This window comes from Bufo bufo, chromosome 6 (assembly GCF_905171765.1).
Source record: "Bufo bufo chromosome 6, aBufBuf1.1, whole genome shotgun sequence".
Lineage (NCBI taxonomy): Eukaryota > Metazoa > Chordata > Amphibia > Anura > Bufonidae > Bufo > Bufo bufo.
The window spans coordinates 69509909-69527787 of record NC_053394.1 but is presented as its reverse complement, the minus strand read 5'-3'; the positions used below and the strand labels follow the sequence as shown (position 1 = coordinate 69527787).

The following is a 17879-nucleotide window of genomic DNA, read 5'->3' as shown; positions in this document are numbered from 1 at the left end:
CCAAAACGACTTTTTTTTCATGTCCGTGGATCCTCCAAAAATCAAGGACCCCGTTTTTGCAGACCGTAAAAAAAAAAACGGTGGTGTGCAGGAGGCCTAAAAATACTAGTCCTGCAAAAAAATAAAATAAAGCTATCTAGGAAAAAATTTAAAATTATATATGGCTCTTAGAAGGTGAGAAAGGAAAAACGAAAATGAAAAAAAAAAAATAGAAAAATAAATAAAAATAGGCGATGTGCTGAAAGGGTTAAAGATATATGAAAAAATGGGAAATGCATGCAATAAAACTGAAACTATTCTAACTGATTGTAACCAGTTATGGTTGGTGCAATATACACAGTCACATTGTGGTAAATTGGATGAGACGGGCTGACGGCTGCAGCGCCCCCTCAGGCCTGTGGTCTCAGGCACAGTTCTCTGGTCGTCCGTCGCTCAGTCCCTGTCGGGGCCCCGCCACACTCTCAGTCCCATTGGCGAGCAGCTCACAGGGAGGGGGCGTGTCCTGCACCCAGCGGGGCGGAGACAGGGGGCTGTCCGATGTGACTGTCCCAGCGATGCTACGCAGCAGACCGGTGTGAAGTGTGAGCTCCTGGGGACAGTGCTGGGAGCTCGGCTGGAGGTTCTGCGGGTGGTGGCTGCTCCAGAGCACGGACTGCAGGGCCGGGAAGTGTCCTCCTGCCAGGTAGGTACTGCGCAGGGTCCGGGGCTGCACTTTCTTCTTGGACTCTGTAATGAATTGCATATGAGATGCAGCAGAGCTGAGGGGGCACCCATTGTGGAGCAGAGACCCCAGCGGTGGGGGCTTCAGTTCTAATGGCCCTTGTTTTCCAAGAGGTTCTGCAGCAGCTGAATGTGTCATTTTGGGTAACTGCAATTAGTCTTTTTTGCCTTTTGGACTCTACATCTTCAGTTTTATTACTTTTTATTTAATTGATTGTTTTTCCTAATAGTGAATTATATTTCCGCGTCAGATTAAACAATCCGCGTGTAACTCCTGCGCGTTGTAAGAGCGGGCAGTCTCCGTGTCGCGCTCAAGTATCGCAGCTTGCAGTGCGCAAAGTTTTAGGATATGTGCTGAGCGTGCACAACGATAGAAATACACGGAAAGTGGCCGCGAACGACAGCGAGTGTGTCAAGAAAGTCGTGAAACTGTAAAAGTGTGGAAAAGTCGCGGCTGCATTCGACTGGCATGTATTGTATCCTGTGGTGGCAAAGTCACATGTGACCTGCAATCCAAAATCGACGCGGTCGGATTTATTGTGACTGTCGCAGTCGTTTCGCAAGTCCATTGGCGATCAGATGCCGGGTCACGGGCGGTGCATCATTACAATTTTCTGTATATGTGACCCTCAGCCTAAGGGCTCATGCCCACAACCGTATGTATTTTGCGGTCCGCAAAACACAGATCTGCAAAAAAGCAAAAAAAAAAAGGATTCCACACAGATGTCATCTTTTTTATTTCGTTGCGGCTCCATTGTAACAATGCCTGTCCTTGTCCGCACCGCAAAACGGACAAGAATAAGACATGTTCTATTATAATTCTTTGGGCCGAACGGATATACGGACATGGAATGCACACTCATTTCCGTTTTTTTTTTTCAAGCCCCATTGAAGTGAATGGTTCCACATACGGACCTGTAAAAAACAGAAGGAAATAAAAAAAAAAAAATAATAAGTTTGTGTGCATGAGCCCTAAGGCCTCGTTCACATTTACATTTTCCGCATGTACACATGCACCACATTGAAGTCTGTCAAAAACCACTGACAGAACACGGGCATCGTCAGTGTTTGGTCTGTTTTTCACTGACCACTGATCCAGGGGTTTCGGGCTTACACCACGGATGCACGCTCTGTTTTTGCGCGTGTTTTTACGGATTTATCGCGCCTTTATAGTCTATGGGTCCATATTTTGCCTGTGTTTCACAGACCGTTGCTAGGAGATAGATTTTTCGGCTGAGCAGTGTCCGTGGAATATAGATGACACACGGAGGGTGAAAAACGGACCCACGGACCAAACGCGGATCCTTCCCGGACATCTTGATGGATTTTCCCCAGACATCAAATGGACGCAGAAATGTGAAGGAGGCCTAAGGCTGGGCCACAACAAGCCTCGCATTGCGGCCTTACAGGCGGATGGTGTCACCGTGTGACCTCTGCAACCCCAGATTTATAAGAAATCCAATAGTTATGCATTTATTTTTCTGGGGTCACTGCAGCTGGCGAGTTCACATGTGAGGCCGCCCTGCTGTGCGGCGATCTTTTGTCGTGCGACGCTAGTCGCAGCCAAGCCGCCATGTAGCCTCGGCCTAATCGTTGCATTTTTTGGGAACTTCTGATTGTTTTGAGCCAATAGAAATGTACTTTGTCTGTCCAGATATACTCTACAGGAAGTTGCCGCCGTGAACCCGGAACGTAATGACTAGTCTTCAGCGAATCGAGCTTCGGATCGTAGATCCGAAAAACTTTGATTTGAATGGCTGTCAACATTTAAAATGTACTGGTTCCGTGGAGCTAAACTTCGTTTCACCCGAAGTCGCTTGAGACTTTGGTGAATTCGGTATTAATTTCTGCATCTTTAAAAACATTCAAAATTCGGAATCCGAAGTTGGGTTTGGTACTGAGGTACCAGCCGGAACCAAACCCAACTTTGGATTCCTAATTTTAAACCCCTCACGTGACTGCACATTTATTTATTTTTTTAAATCGCATTCCACGAACTAACTTTTTTTTCTTTTTTCATCACTGTACTTGTATCAGGTCTTATTTTTTGCAGGACAAGTTCTAGTTTTTAATGCACCATTTTGGGAACATGTAATGATTGATTAAAGCCAGGTGTTTAGCTAAAATCCCCGTTGTTTGCGTCAGTAAAAAGGCGTATTAGTGGTCACAGTTTTTGAATGAATCGACTTCGGATCGATGGTGCGAACCTCGATTCGCTCAAGACTAGTAATGACAACCAAGTGTGAATTTTTCATGTAAATCAAAGTGGAGTCAATTATTATGATTTTTGTTCAGATCAGATTCTTCCTCCATAGGAAAATCAGTCTAGGGCCTCTTGCACACGACCGTATGGCTTTTTCAGTATTTAGCGGTCCACAAAAAACGGATCTGCTAAAAATACGGATGACGTCCGTGTGCATTTAGTTTTTTGCGGAATGGAACAGCTGGCCCCTGATAGAACAGTACTATCCTTGTCCGTAATGCGGACAATAATAGGACATGTTCTATCTTTGAACGGAAATACGGAAACGGAAGGCATACGGAGTACCTTCCGTTTTTTTTGCGGATCTATTGAAATGAATGGTTCCGTATACGGAACGCAAAAAACGGAACAGAAACAGGAAAAAAAACGTTCGTGTGCAAGAGGCCTAAATAACATGAATAGGTGACAGTGACGTGTAATGACAGCGTAAGGCCTCATGCACACGACCGTTGTTTTATTCCGTGTCCGTTGTTCCGTTTTTCGTGATTTTCTGCGGACCCATTGACTTTCAATGGGTCTGTTGAAAACTTGGCTAATGCACCGTTTGTCATCCGCGTCCGTGATCCGTGGTTCCAGTCCGTCAAAAAAATATAACCTGTCCTATTTTTTTCACGGAAAACGGTTTGCGGACCCATTTAAGTCAATGGGACCGTGAAAAAACGCGGAGGCACACAAGATTGTCATCCGCGTCCATTTTTTTCCTATCATTTGCATGGCAAACTTGACTTAGACTTTTTTTTACTTTCCTTCATGTCTGGTGATCCTCCAAAAATAAAGGAAGACACACGGAAACGGATCACGGAACAACGGAACCCCATTTTGCGGAACGGAACACAACAACGGTCATGTGCATGAGGCCTAAACAAAATGACATTAGTTTCTTTAAAGGGACACTGACAGGCCCAAAAAGCATATTTAGGTATATATATGACAGTACAGGTCTTACAAAGTGTATTAGAATCATCTAAGTATCCCCCCTGTCCACCTTATAACTACAGTAAAATGAAGTTTTGTAACGTGCTTGAATCGTGTTCAATCTGCCCAAGGGGCGGCGTTTCATCTCAACTTGCGCCCAGCCAGCCTCGCCACAACTGCCGTTTGAAGCGCCGCCCAGCTCATCAATATTCACTTCGCTGGGCGGCTACTCTGAAGCGCTGCTCTGAACTCTGCCCGGCGCATGCGCATAAAGCAGAGGCTGCATCGGCCTCTGAGAATCAGACTGTGCGCAGGCGCGATGCGATCCCGGCCAGTGAGGGTGCCGGGCGCATGCGCTGAAGATGGCCGGGAACACTAGTAGCCGCCCAGCGAAGTGAATATTGATGAGCTGGGCGGCGCTTCAAACGGCAGTTGTGGCGAGGCTGGCTGGGCGCAAGTGGAGATGAAACGCTGCCCCTTGGGCAGATTGAAGACGATTCAAGCAGGTTACAAAACTTCAGTTTACTGTATTTATAAGGTGGACAGGGGGGATACTTAGATGATTCTAATACACTTTGTAAGACCTGTACTGTCATATATACACCTAAATATGCTTTTTGGGCCTGTCAGTGTCCCTTTAAAGAAGACCTGTCCCCTCTCCTGACATAGCTGTGTTAGGAACTACTTGCACTCCCCATGTAGGAACAGTCCTGGAGCATTTTTGTTGTTGTGACTGTATGATGCGCCGTTCTTTTATTATTCCTGCTAGAAGTTATGAATGAATTGCTAGCAGTTCGCAATGAAGGTCCAGCTGGGTGTTACCAGGTGGGGATGTGTTCCTGCACAGTCTGACACTATCCAATCGGTGTTGCCAGTGTCAGACTGTGCAGGGACACCCCCCCCCCCCCAACTGGTAACGCCCTTCATTGAAAGCTGCTAGTAATGCCTTCTTAACTTCTTGCAGGAATAATAAAGGAATGGCACATCATAGAGGGATAAGAATTAATGCATCAGAATTGTTACATGGAGGATGCAAGTAGTTCCTAAAACAGACATGTGAGGCGAGGTGACAGATCCTCTTTAAAGGGGTTGTCTGAGTGTTTGAGTAGGGTAGATCAGCATGCGTCAGTAAAAAAATCTCAAGGACATGCACAACCTTGATCTGTGATGAGGACCAAGCACGCCCATTGAAGTCTACGGGTCCGTGAAAATTACTGACACAAAACGGATAAAACACGTACGCTTTTTTCACGGACGTGACACTGACACGGAAGTGTGAACAAGGCCTTAGGCGTACATGTTTCATCCGAGAAGATGTCCGTGAAGGATCCGTGGTTGGTCCATGTGTCTGTTTTTACCATCCGTGTGTCATCCCTACTTCCCTGACGTTGCTCAGCTAAAAATTTAGTTTCCAAAGAATCTCCTACTAGTCTCCGGCAAAAAACGGACGCAACACGGACACAACACAGGTGTGTTAGTGATTTTCACGGTCCCATAGACTTCAATGGGCGTGCTTGGTCCGCATCATGAGTCAAAGTAGTGCATGTCCCCGTGATTTGTTTACTGATGTGTCAACTAACATATTAAAATCAATGGTTACGTGTGCTGTCCGTAAAAAATGGAGATGTGAATGAGGCAGTCTGTTCGTCTCCACTCTTGTTCACACCTAGGTCTACTTGGGCCATAAGCACTGGTGAGATTTGCAGAAGTGCTGGATGTTATTTGTCCATCAGCAGCTGCATGTAGTTTATACGCATAGGGGGATGAGGATACTTGGGTAATCCGTGTCACGTGCCTGTTGTTTAATTCCTATCATATGAAGTTCATAGAAAATGTGAACAAGGCCTGATGCGCACAGCCATATTACAGACCGCGGCTGTGTAATAGAGCCGCCATTGTCTGCTGTGCGCCCGTACTGTATATATAGTGGTTTATTCTGACAACATTATGGGGATATTCTTCTCTAGAGGTATTGCTTATGTCGTACATGTTAACTTTTTCAGTGCCGGTGCTGCTGGGAGACTGCAAGGTACGGCGCTCTAAAGTCGCCAGCAATATTAGTTTTTTTTTGTGCATTTCCGTGCCCTTTTTAGCAGGGCCTCTACCCCCTTTTGTGCACCGTCCTGCCTCTTTTTATGCGTCTTTCCCTTTTGTACAGCAGCCCGCCCCATCTATGCGGATTTGTGCATTGGGGTTGCGTCTAAGGCTACTTTCACACTAGTGGTTTTTGCGAATCCGTCATGGATCTGCAAAAACGCTTCCGTTACCATAATATAACCGCATGCATCCGTCATGAACGGATCCGGTTGTATTATGTCTTATATAAGCCATGATGGATCAGTCATGAACACCATTGAAAGTCAATGGGGGACGGATCCGTTTTCTATTGTGACAGAGAAAACGGATCCGTCCCCATTGACTTACATTGTGTGTCAGGACGGATCCGTCTTGCTCCGCACCACATCGCCTGCAGCGTTTTTCTGTCCGCGTCGGGGACGCAACCAAACGGCATTTTGGTGCGTTCCGTTTCATTCAGTTCAGTTTTGTCCCCATTGACAATGAATGGGGACAAAACGGAAGCGTTTTCTTCCGCTATTGAGATCCTATGACAGATCTCAATAGCGGAATTGAAAACGTTAATGTGAACGTAGCCTAATGATGTAGCATCTTGGCACCACTAAAGTACATGGAGGGCATCTTTCCTGAAGAAAGTGCCTGGGAGATTTTGCAGCTCCTCTGGGAGGCCAGAAGCCTCGCAGACGTTCCTCGAGAGTTGGTAACATGCACCCGACCATATCCAATTTGCAGTCTGCAAATTGCGGTAACGCAAAGTACGTAATGCAGTCCTTAGCGCGTACGCATTTTTTGCAGACCCATTGACTTAGCAGACAAGTACACCCCGCACTCCCAGCGGTCAGCTGTTCCCTTCAATGGGAGCAGTGCTGCAGTAACAAGCACCGTCCACCATGCAGTGGATGGTGCTGTGTAGTTCTGGAGCTAACTCTGACTGGCTGATTAAGAGGGTGCAGGGTATCGCCCCCTCTCCCCCAGCAATCAGATATTGATGTCCTATCCTGAGGATATGTCTTCAATATAAAAATCCTAGACAACCCCCTTAAGGCCCCTTTCACACGAGCGATTATTCCGCGCGGATGCGATGCGGGAGGTGAACGCATTGCACCCGCACTGAATACCGACCCATTCATTTCTATGGGGCTGTGCACACGAGCGGTGATTTTCACGCATCACTTTTGCGTTGCGTGAAAATCGCAGCATGCTCCTCTTTGTGCGTTTTTTACGTAACGCAGGCCCCATAGAAATGAATGGGGTTGCGTGAAAATCGCAAGCATCCGCAAGCAAGTGCGATGCGGTGCGATTTTCACGCACGGTTGCTAGGAGACGATCGGGATGGAGACCCGAACCTTATTATTTTCCCTTATAACATGGTTATAAGGGAAAATAATAGCATTCTGAATACAGAATGCTAAGTAAAACAGGGCTGGAGGGGTTAAAAAAAAATAAAAATCATTTAACTCACCTTAATCCACTTGCTCGCGATGCCCGGCATCTCCGTCTGACTCTTTTACTGTATAGGACCTGTGGAGAGCATTAACTATAGTTTAAGGACCTGGGATGACGTCACTCCGGTCATCACATGGTACGTCACATGATCTTTTACCATGGTGATTCACCATGGTAAAAGATCATGTGACGTACCATGTGATGACCGGAGTGACGTCATCGAAGGTCCTTTAGCCAGGTCCTAAAGAAAAGAATACAGAAGCAGATGCCGGCTGCGCTATCAAGTGGATTAAGGTGAGTTAAATTATTATTATTTTTTTTTTAACCCCTCCAGTGCTGTTTTACTATGCATTCTGTATTCAGAATGCTATTATTTTCCCTTATAACCATGTTATAAGGGAAAATAATACAATCCACAGAACACCGATCCCAAGCCCGAACTTCTGTGAAGAAGTTCGGGTTTGGGTACCAAACACGCACGATTTTTCTCACGCGAGTGCAAAACGCATTACAATGTATTGCACTCGGGCGGAAAAATCGCGGGTGTTCCCGCAACGCACCCGCGCATTTTTCAGCAACGCCCGTGTGAAAGAGGCCTAACAGTGCAGCCACACATGACCGGTGTGCTGTGGATTTGGCATACAGAAAATCAGCAGCATTTAGGCCTCATTTACATGTCGTGTTTCGTCCGTGAAGGTTCATGTGTCCAATTTTTTTTACCTTCCATGTGTCAGGGCTCATGCACACGAATGTATTTTTTTGTCCGTTCCGTTTTTTTGCGGCCCGTATGCGGAACCATTCATTTGAATGGGGCCGCAAAAAACAGAAATTACTCCATGTGCATTCTGTATCCATATATCCGCAAGTCCTATTCTTGTCCGTTTTGCAATGGATCCGCAAAAAAAGTAAAAAAAAAATAAAAATGGATGTAACACTGAAATCACATAGTTGTAATCCGTTTTTTATTTTTTGCAGATCCGTGTTTTGCGGACCGCAGAACAACAACGGTCGTGTGCATGAGCACTCATCTATATTTCATGGACACTGCTCAGCTGAAAATTTATTTCAAAAGCATCAGTGGTCAGTAAAATCGGACCAAACACGAATGCAACACGGATGCCATCCATGTTGTGTCTGTGTTCGCATCACGGACCAAAGTAGTGCATGTCTCCATGATTTTATCACTGACCATGGGTCCGTAAAAAAATACTGATGTGTGAACAGACCCACTAAAACCGATGGGTACGTGTGCTGTCCGTGGAAACGGAAATGTGAACGAGGCCTTACAGTAGTAGAAAAGTGGATGAGATTTTAAATAATCTTATCCATGCGCTGCAGAAAATTTGTGCACCAAACTCTGCATGTAACATGACCTGCGGTGCGAATTTCAGTCTGCGGAGTTCTTCCGTTTGCAATGCTGAAGGTGAAACCTGTGGAATTTACAACATGAATTCCGTAACATAATCTACAACATTCGATGCAGATTTTGCTGCTTCGTAATGCAACGCCGTGGATTTTCCACTGTGGAGAGTCTTCAGTGGTCCTGTCTATGTAGCCATACCCTAAACTGGTGAGATAGCCCTAAAAAATGCCAGAGTCGTGTGCACAGAGCCTGTACTCAGAATAAGCCTCTGTGACTCCCTACCACAGCACCGTATTACGGAAATATTCTCCGCATTCCTCGGTATGTGATCAGTACGGCGCCATACACTGTTATGAGTGCTGTATTATGACTCCATACAACTCGTGGCTTGTACAGAGCGGTATTATAGCTTTGTACATGAGGCCTTCTAATGCAACTAAAAATTGTTCCAAAGCAGCATATTTTAGGTGTCATGCAGGAGGGCCTCCGACCTGACAGGTAAGGTTTTATATCCTTCTCTATGAACATTTGCTAGTTTAGAATACATTTTAATGCAGCATTTCCATATAGATTTTTTATTTTATTTTTTTATTGCGGCTTTATAACCCGAGGGTAATTATCGTCCACTTTGTCCCCGGACATCTCTAGGCCTGTGACGTCCTCTGATTGAGGCTCCAGAGCTATTGGCCACTCATCATTTTAAATGCTTTCAAAGTAGTGGGACTCGGCCAGGATGCAGGAGAACCATTAGAAGAACCGTTGCCTCAGGCCACTGGATGGTTTGCCATCGCTATTCATCACGGTATTCACTGCCGATTCTTTACATTTGTGAAGCTGAATAGAATAATAGCATCATCAAGTACGTTCTGTGTATTAGTATGGGAAAGCATGGATATGCAAAAAAAAAAAAAGTCTCATCTTGGCGTTAGTTCACACCACCCCGTTGTTGACAGTAGAGACCTGCCCTTGTTTGTTTGCTCCCCATTATAGATCCCTAAAGAAGAAAGGAGACGTAGAGCTGAAAGAAATCTGAACTGTCATTTCTCTGACCCTTGTCCAGACTTCCCACTTTGTTAGGTGACGTTCACACAACCGAACTTTGGGCCCACTCCCGATCCGCGTTTTCGCGGACCCATTAATTTGTATGGGACCACAAAAAATGCAGACAACACATGGACGTCTCCTGTTTGCTATCCACATTTACACACTTACCAACATTTCACTTGATTCGGGCATATAAGCCCCGCTTCCGGGAATGCCCTGAACCGCCCCGAAAAAAGAACATATGGGCGGGGATTTGTGTTTGCCCCACCCATTTTTGGCCCGAGACAGAGTGAATTTGCCGGGACTGTCTCTGAAAATCAGGTACAGTCCCGCCAAATTTCGGGACAGTTGACAGCTATGCATTCCTGTGAACGTTCTGCAAATATAACATATCCTATTCTTGTCCGTTTTAGAATCTGTATTTCTAGAATAAGGAGCAAGGAAAATGAGAGATGCACATGGGCGATATCCATATTTTGCAGGTGCACGATTTGCGGTTCACAAAACAGATATGGTTTTATAAATGTAACCTCATAGAAGGTGGGAGATAAGTGGCTACTCTATGCCAAAGAGAAAGAAATCACGTTGGACAAGTTGAATTGCTGCCTATTTGATCTTGGGTCCTCCCCCCATAAACCTGGGACGTTCAGTGGATTCCGAAACACTCATGAACCTGAATTTTCTGACCATACATTTTGTTTAACCCTTGAGCTGCTTCCTCTTAAGCTTTCCCATCTATCGAAACTGGTGTAAAGTAGAACTGGCTTAGTTTCCTATAGCAACCAATCAGATTGCACCTTTCATTTTTCAGAGCTCCTTTGGAAAATAAAAGGTGGAATCTGATTGGTTGCTATAAGCAAATAAGGATACTTTCACACTAGTGGCAGGGGACTCCGGCAGGCTGTTTCGGCATGCAGTACTTTTAGTCCGGCCGCCTCTCGTAGTGCACTGCCGCGATGCCGCCGGAACTCCGCCCCCATTATAGTCAATGGGGACGGAGCCGCAGTCCGGGGACACACGTGAACTAGCGGCAGGATGGATCAGACAGGCTGTTCACCCACCGGAACAGCCTGCCGGAGTTCCCTGCCGCTAGTGTGAAACTCGCCTTAGCCAGTTCTACTTTACACCAGTTTGATAAATCTCCCCTAAGTGTCTTTGTGGGAGGGGGTTACATTTCACGCCATACAAATGTCCATTGTGACGGCTTAGCATAGAAATTTTTTGTATTGTATTTAGTGTTGAGTGAACCAAAGTACCCAAAGTGGCCTTCGAAAAAAATAAATAAATATCCACTTCATCCATTTGTGCATGAAGAGCCGCCGCGGCCATCTTGATTGAAGATATCGTGCGAAGTCTCATGCACTGTGACGTATGACGTCACTACATGTCTTTAATCAAGATGGCTGCGGCGAGCTCTTCGCTATCAAATGGATAAGGTGGGTATTCTTCTTTATATATATATATATTTTTTTTTTTTTCAACTTATGAAATTTAAAGCTTTCAGGGTTTAATGATGAATGTGGCCTCGGAAGGGTTCAATGATGGGGGCCAACTGAAAAAAATGGCGTGGTGTTAAACAGGCAGGAAGTGCTTAAACCCATATGCAGTTGTGCATGTGTATAGAGGGGAGCAAATCCTGCACTTGTGGCCGGTTGCTAATGGCGATCCCCACCAAAAATGCATACAGTGGAGGATGCCCGCAGTGGACCACAAGTACAACAATAGACATCCTACACAAGATGGCAATTATGTGATAACCAATATAACAATATAATAACATTTGCAAAGACAGGTGCACTCTGCGGTCGTACTAAACCCTCATACTGATGTTAAGATTGAGAGATTAGCCAACATATCCTACTGTGGAGGACATGTCTGAGCCCGAGCACCGCGCCAAGGTTTCTCAAGTAGCTCGGGACCTAACACTCACCTGCCTGTGCTGTATGGGCAATACCAGGGGCCAGTGGGCAAATTACAGGAGCGTGAGGACCGACTCATAGCCAACTCACCAGTTACCTCCAGCATGTAGCCATGCTTGCAATGGGAGGAGGGAGGAGTCTGCGAGTCCCACTCAAGACTGGCTGATATGGCCCAGGCCTCGCAGGTGCACCTACATGTAGCCTGTGGATGGAAAACAGGCACATTTAAATTGGAGTTTATATACCTCCTGGCTTCTGGTATTGCATCATATGGCACAGGTAGGTGAGTGTTAGGTCCCGAACTACTTGAGAAACCTTGGCGTGGTGCTCGGGCTGAGACATGTCCTCCACAGTAGGATATGTTGGCTAATCTCTCAATTTTAACATCAGTATAAGGTTTTAGTAAGACCGCAGAGTGCACCTGTTTTTGCAAATGTTATTATATTGTTCAATGATGGGGGGGCAGTGCAATCGCTATTCCCCGTCATTGCCCCGCTGCATACAAAGAAATGCGCTTCGTGATAAAGTAATTCGTCACGAAGCAAATTTCTTCGTGAAATTCAGCGAAGCAACCGAATTGAGTTTTCCATAGCGTCACTCATCTCTAATTGTATTGTATAAAAAAGAAACGGTAGGGACTTGGTGGATTTGGCAACTATGGAAATTGAAGGACAAACAGCATGGCCACCATTGCAGTTCCCTTCATGGACCCCTTCACATTTTAAAACACCTGTTTTTTTATTCAGTTTAAAATGTTTTTATAAAGTTTTTCGTGGTGTTTTGGTGACGTTTTTAATTAGTGCATGTATGTGTCCTGGCATTTTTTTTTATGTCCTATAGAAAAATGTTTGGAAATACTCCAGAAAAGCACCATACTTCATATGTAGTAAGTTTTATAGCTCATTATAGACTTTAAAGGGGTTTTCCAGTTTTTTTTATACGTTTTTAAATTATTCCCCCTCCCTGTCGCACCTGTGAGTTAAAAGGGTTTTCCTAATGTAAAAGTATATGGTCGGTTGAGGGCCCGATACCCAGGACCCCCGCCAATCAGTTGTTTGAGAAGGCACCGGCGCTCCTGTGAGCACTGCAGCCTTCTCACTGATTATCAAGCACAGCGCCGTACATTGTATAGCAGCTGTGCTTGGTTTTGTGCTCAGCCCCATTCACTTCACTGGGGCTAAGTGCGATACCAAGCACAGCTGCTATACAATGTATGGCGCTGTGCTTGATGAGCACTGAGAAGGCAACGCACTTGCAGGAACGTGGTGGCTTCTGAAACAGCTGATCGGGGGTGGGAGGAGGTCTGACACTTAGAGATGATTGAACCTATCCGAAGTCGATTCGCTAAAAACTCTGTTCGAATACTGTACGGAGATCCCTCACTGTACAGTATTATAATGTATTGGCTCCGATGAGCCGAAGTTATTACTTTGCGAAGTTGTGCGAGACTTCGTATAATAACTTTGGGAATTATTACTGTAAAAAACCTTTAATTCCCAAAGTTATTATACGAAGTCTCGCACAACTTCACAAAGTAATAACTTTGGATGAAAACGCTTCCTCCGCCTGCTGTTTCATCCCCCCTAAAGGGACCTTTAGTGACGGGGAATGTAACGCCACACTGCAGTGCCTGTGCTGTTATAAGGAGCCTGGATCACAGCAGACCGTGATTTGATAAGGAGAGTTCACGTCATCGTTTATTTTCCCAGTCTAAAATAACGGATCTCTGATGGAAATGGCCCGGATGCATAACTGGTGCTCAGGATCCGTGTTTTCACAGGATCCTTTTTTTTTCTTTATTTTTCTGTTCTTCTGAACGATCAGAAAAACAGGAAAATAAACTGTGATATGAACTCGGCCTTAGTAGCGTAGAAGAGGTTTACAGCTATCTCATAGGTTCACACTGGAATGGGTGACGTAAATTCTCTTTGAGCCTCTGCTGGACATTAATGATCAGATATTATGGATTTTCCTTTCTTTGCTGACCTTGGAAGGTCATGGGTCTTACATGAACAGTGGTTGACAATTGACTTCTGTATTAAAACGGTTGATTTAAGTAACTTTTCACAGGGGCCCACAGTATGCTTTTATACTTACCTGCTCCGGTCCTGCACACTGGCTCCCGTGTGTCCTTCTTCTGGTCTGTGGCTTGTTTACTTCTTCCCTGGCATGGGCATGATGCTCTGCTGCAGCCAATGACTGTCTTCCGTGGTGACATGTCCACAAGAGGCATATCACCCCTGAAGCCAATCATTGGCTGCAGCGTAAAACTGACGCTTTCTCACTATATTGTGCATAAGAAAAAAAGCTGTCTATCAGCCAACAGGTGAGTGTGCGTGGGGACCCAGCATCCCATGAATATCAAGTACTCCACAGCGCATGCGCTGTATTGCAAGGAGTCTAGCCTCGGCTTCCGCTGCAGTGATTTTATGCAGTGTATGGTGACAAAAAAATAATGGACCCAGGGCTGCAGTCAGAGTCTCTGTCCTCAGACAGGACAGCATAAACTTGGCTACTTTTACATCTACGCTTAGGATCTAAAAATCGGAACAAAGTGGTTTAGTTTGATTTAAGTCGAAATGGAACAAACCGGATCCATTACTAAAAATAATGTAAAGGTCTATTCACACAACCGCAAATTGTGGATCTGCAAAACACGGACACCGGCCATGTGCATTCTGCATTTTGCGGACAGCACATGGCCAGCACTATGATAGAAATGCCATTTCTTGTCTGTGGCTGCGGACAAGAATAGGACAGGTTCTATTTTTTTTTGCGGGGCCGCGGAACGGAAGTGCGGATGCGGGAAGCCCACGGTGTGCTGTCCGCATCTTTTGCGGCCCCATTGAAAATGAATGGGTCCGCACCCGTTCCGCAAAATTGCATGTGAATGGACCCTAAGTCAATGGGTGACAGATCCGGTTTTTCTTTTAGGATCCTGAAAAGCAGATCTAGCACCACTGACACATTGTTTTCAGTGACGGATCTGACTTGTTCCATTTCGATGACCGGACATAAAACCGCAGCTTGCAGTGGAATTGTGTCCAGTAACAAAACTAATCCATCCTGAACGGAGCATTCCCCATTCACAATATATTAGCCCTAAACGTAACTGCTTTGGTCCTGTTTTGAGATCCTCTGCCGAATCTCAAAACCAGAATGCCACAACACTGATGTAAAAGTAGCCTAACTGGTGGCCATGTTTAGACTGGGAGGATTTTTCATGGATTTTTGCAGCAGATTTTACTCTTTGCAATGCAAACACTACACATGCATGGTTTGCAAGCAGTGTACTGGTTTGTCTGAACGTACTGTGGCCTGAGGCGTATTTTGAATCCGTGGATGGAGATTGCACGCTGACATGTAGCAGCACACGGATGTCATCCGTGAACATAGATCACGTCACTCTCTTGTCTGTATTGTGGAAACTGAAGGCATTGGGTCTGGAGTTATTCCCAACAGCCCTGCAAGCGACTCCAAAAATAATTTCATTTCTGTGTATGAAACTTCTGCATATTTTAGGAGCAGTTCAGCAAAGGTCATCTGGAAGCAACATCTGGATCTGCCATGTAATCTCATGTAGTAAGCTGACCTGTTGGTGTGAGCACTCTATGCCTGTAACGAGTGGATATCCTGCAGGTCACGTGAAGGACATGAGCGTACTAGCTAGAACTATATAATAATGAATGCATTTTTTTTGCTGGGACGATCCAGCCTTGAAAGGGTATTTATACAGAAGTGCCCCGCCTTGCAGATCCCTAGTGTTACAGATCAGGGTGTGACTGTAAAATATTCTCGATCAACACAACTTTAACCCAGCGATTATGTAACCTGCCGCACAATGCCATGTTGTACTAGCGAGGCTGTAGTTACAGGTGCATCGGTCTTTGGGAAATATGGGAATCTCTTTGTACTTGTCTATTGACGTGCTCTTCAGTCTCATCACAAGGTACAGTTTATCCTCCATGGCTTTGGGTCTCCAGCTGCTACAAAACAATGGGTGTCAGTGGGTGACAGATGTCACGGTATGATTATACAGTGGCCTATGATGGAGGCTTATGATGGGTGTCAGTGGGTGACAGATGTCACGACATGCCTATACAGTGGCCTATGATGGAGGTTTATGATGGGTGTCAGATGTCACGACATGCCTATACAGTGGCCTATGATGGAGATTTATGATGGGTGTCAGTGGGTGACAGATGTCACGACATGCCTATACAGTAGCCTATGATGGAGGTTTATGATGGGTGACAGATGTCACGACATGCCTATACAGTAGCCTATGATGGAGGTTTATGATGGGTGTCAGTGGGTGACAGATGTCACGACATGCCTATACAGTAGCCTATGATGGAGGTTTATGATGGGTGTCAGTGGGTGACAGATGTCACGACATGCCTATACAGTAGCCTATGATGGAGGTTTATAATGGGTGACAGATGTCACGACATGCCTATACAGTAGCCTATGATGGAGGTTTATGATGGGTGTCAGTGGGTGACAGATGTCATGGTATGCTTATACAGTGGCCTATGAGGGAGGTTTATGATGGGTGTCAGTGGGTGACAGATGTCACAGCATGCCTATACAATCATGATGGAGGTGAAAATACTCCAGATATACACCGCCGACGGGAGGAGAAAGCAAGATGGCGTGAGAGCCTAAAGATGGCCATGCGTGTTTGATGTATGGTATCTGAACCTACTGATTTCGGCATGACCTGCTAGTGTATGGGACACTCCCGACTCTTATCCGTTGACAGATATAGAGGAAGATAAAGATCAGGTAGCTGGAGCTCAGCTGCCTGTCCCTTCTGTTCTCAGGGAGATGGCAGCGCACAGTATACAGTTTTTTTCCCCCTGTCCTTCTATATAGCAAAGTGTAGCAGATAACTATACAATAACTCCTATACAATAAAGATATTCCAATGCATAGCCGCTCAGTGCATGCCACAAGGACACTCTTTTGGCATATTCTGGACACGGTACATTTGGCGCATCTGCCTCATGGGAGATGTGAACTGACCTTTTACTGGTGCAGGTTATTCGCATGGTGTAATACTAATAGATAATTGTACACTCCCGGTGGGGGTGTCAGTTGTCAGACTCCCACCGATCTGTTATTGGTAACCTATCCTGAGGATAAGTCTTCCATATCTGTAGCCCGGAGAACCCCTTTAATATGGCTGTAAGACCTAATGATGTATAGTGCCTTTTTTTGTGGCATGAAATTGGTTACTTGTGTCGGGAGTATAAAATGAGGTATTAGTACGAGATGTGATAAACCTAAATTCTCACCTGTTCACATCTCATATTTATTTCACATGAGGCAGATGTTTGGTACGGAGCAGTAATGGGCCTCCTATAGGGGTCCGTCAGGCGGCCACTGTATCTGCACATGCCGCTGATTTCATATGGAGGTTCAGGCCTTGTGCAAGTCGCGGATTTGCAAATACTGGCCATGGGTGTATTCAGCAATTTTCCGTTCCGCATGTCCCATCCTATGTTAAAAAATGCATATTGTCTGCAAAACGGACAAGAATACGGTATGTTCTAATTTATTTTTTAAAAAATGGTGGGATGGCGCAACGAACATATGGTTGTGGACAGCATGCGGTGCATCTTTTGTGGCCCAATTGAAATGAATGGGTCCGCATCCGATCCCCAAAAAATGTGGTTGCATGCACAAGGCATTATTCTGTTGTATTCTTCATGTATAGAGTATTGCTTCTAGGGGAAGATATCTCCATACGCATACAATTCAATGGAGCCATACGGACATTGTGCACAGGGATCTTCCATGTGCATGAACCCTTATATGAGAGCAGGCCTAAAGTCCGCTGCCTACACACCTTCACAAGTAAGATGAGCTAATAAGTAGTCAGATAAGCCTATGTCATGGGTGGAGGTCACGTTGTATGATGCATTCTGGTAGCAGCTATTTGTTTTTCTGTATGGAACGAGGTTATATCCTATGAGTCAAATGGTGTGACTGTTGCTCTGTACGGTGGCTAGAGGTAGGTCGGTCACGTGGTGACTCTGTGCATCGTTATTTACTTCATGATCGTTATGTGAAAACTATAAATCAAGACTGCAATCATAAATCCCATAAAATATAACCATTATGGTCC

General features: G+C 45.3%; 1 protein-coding gene across 1 annotated transcript in view; it reads left to right on the top strand.

Moving 5' to 3' along the window:
- The first annotated feature begins 538 nt into the window (after positions 1 to 538).
- LZTS2 (leucine zipper tumor suppressor 2) overlaps positions 539 to 17879 on the top strand; it is a 139272-nt gene continuing 121931 nt past the window's right edge. The window contains exon 1 of the mRNA XM_040435205.1: positions 539 to 682. The gene's annotated coding sequence lies outside the window, so the exon portion shown is untranslated. The remainder of the gene's footprint in view (positions 683 to 17879) is intronic.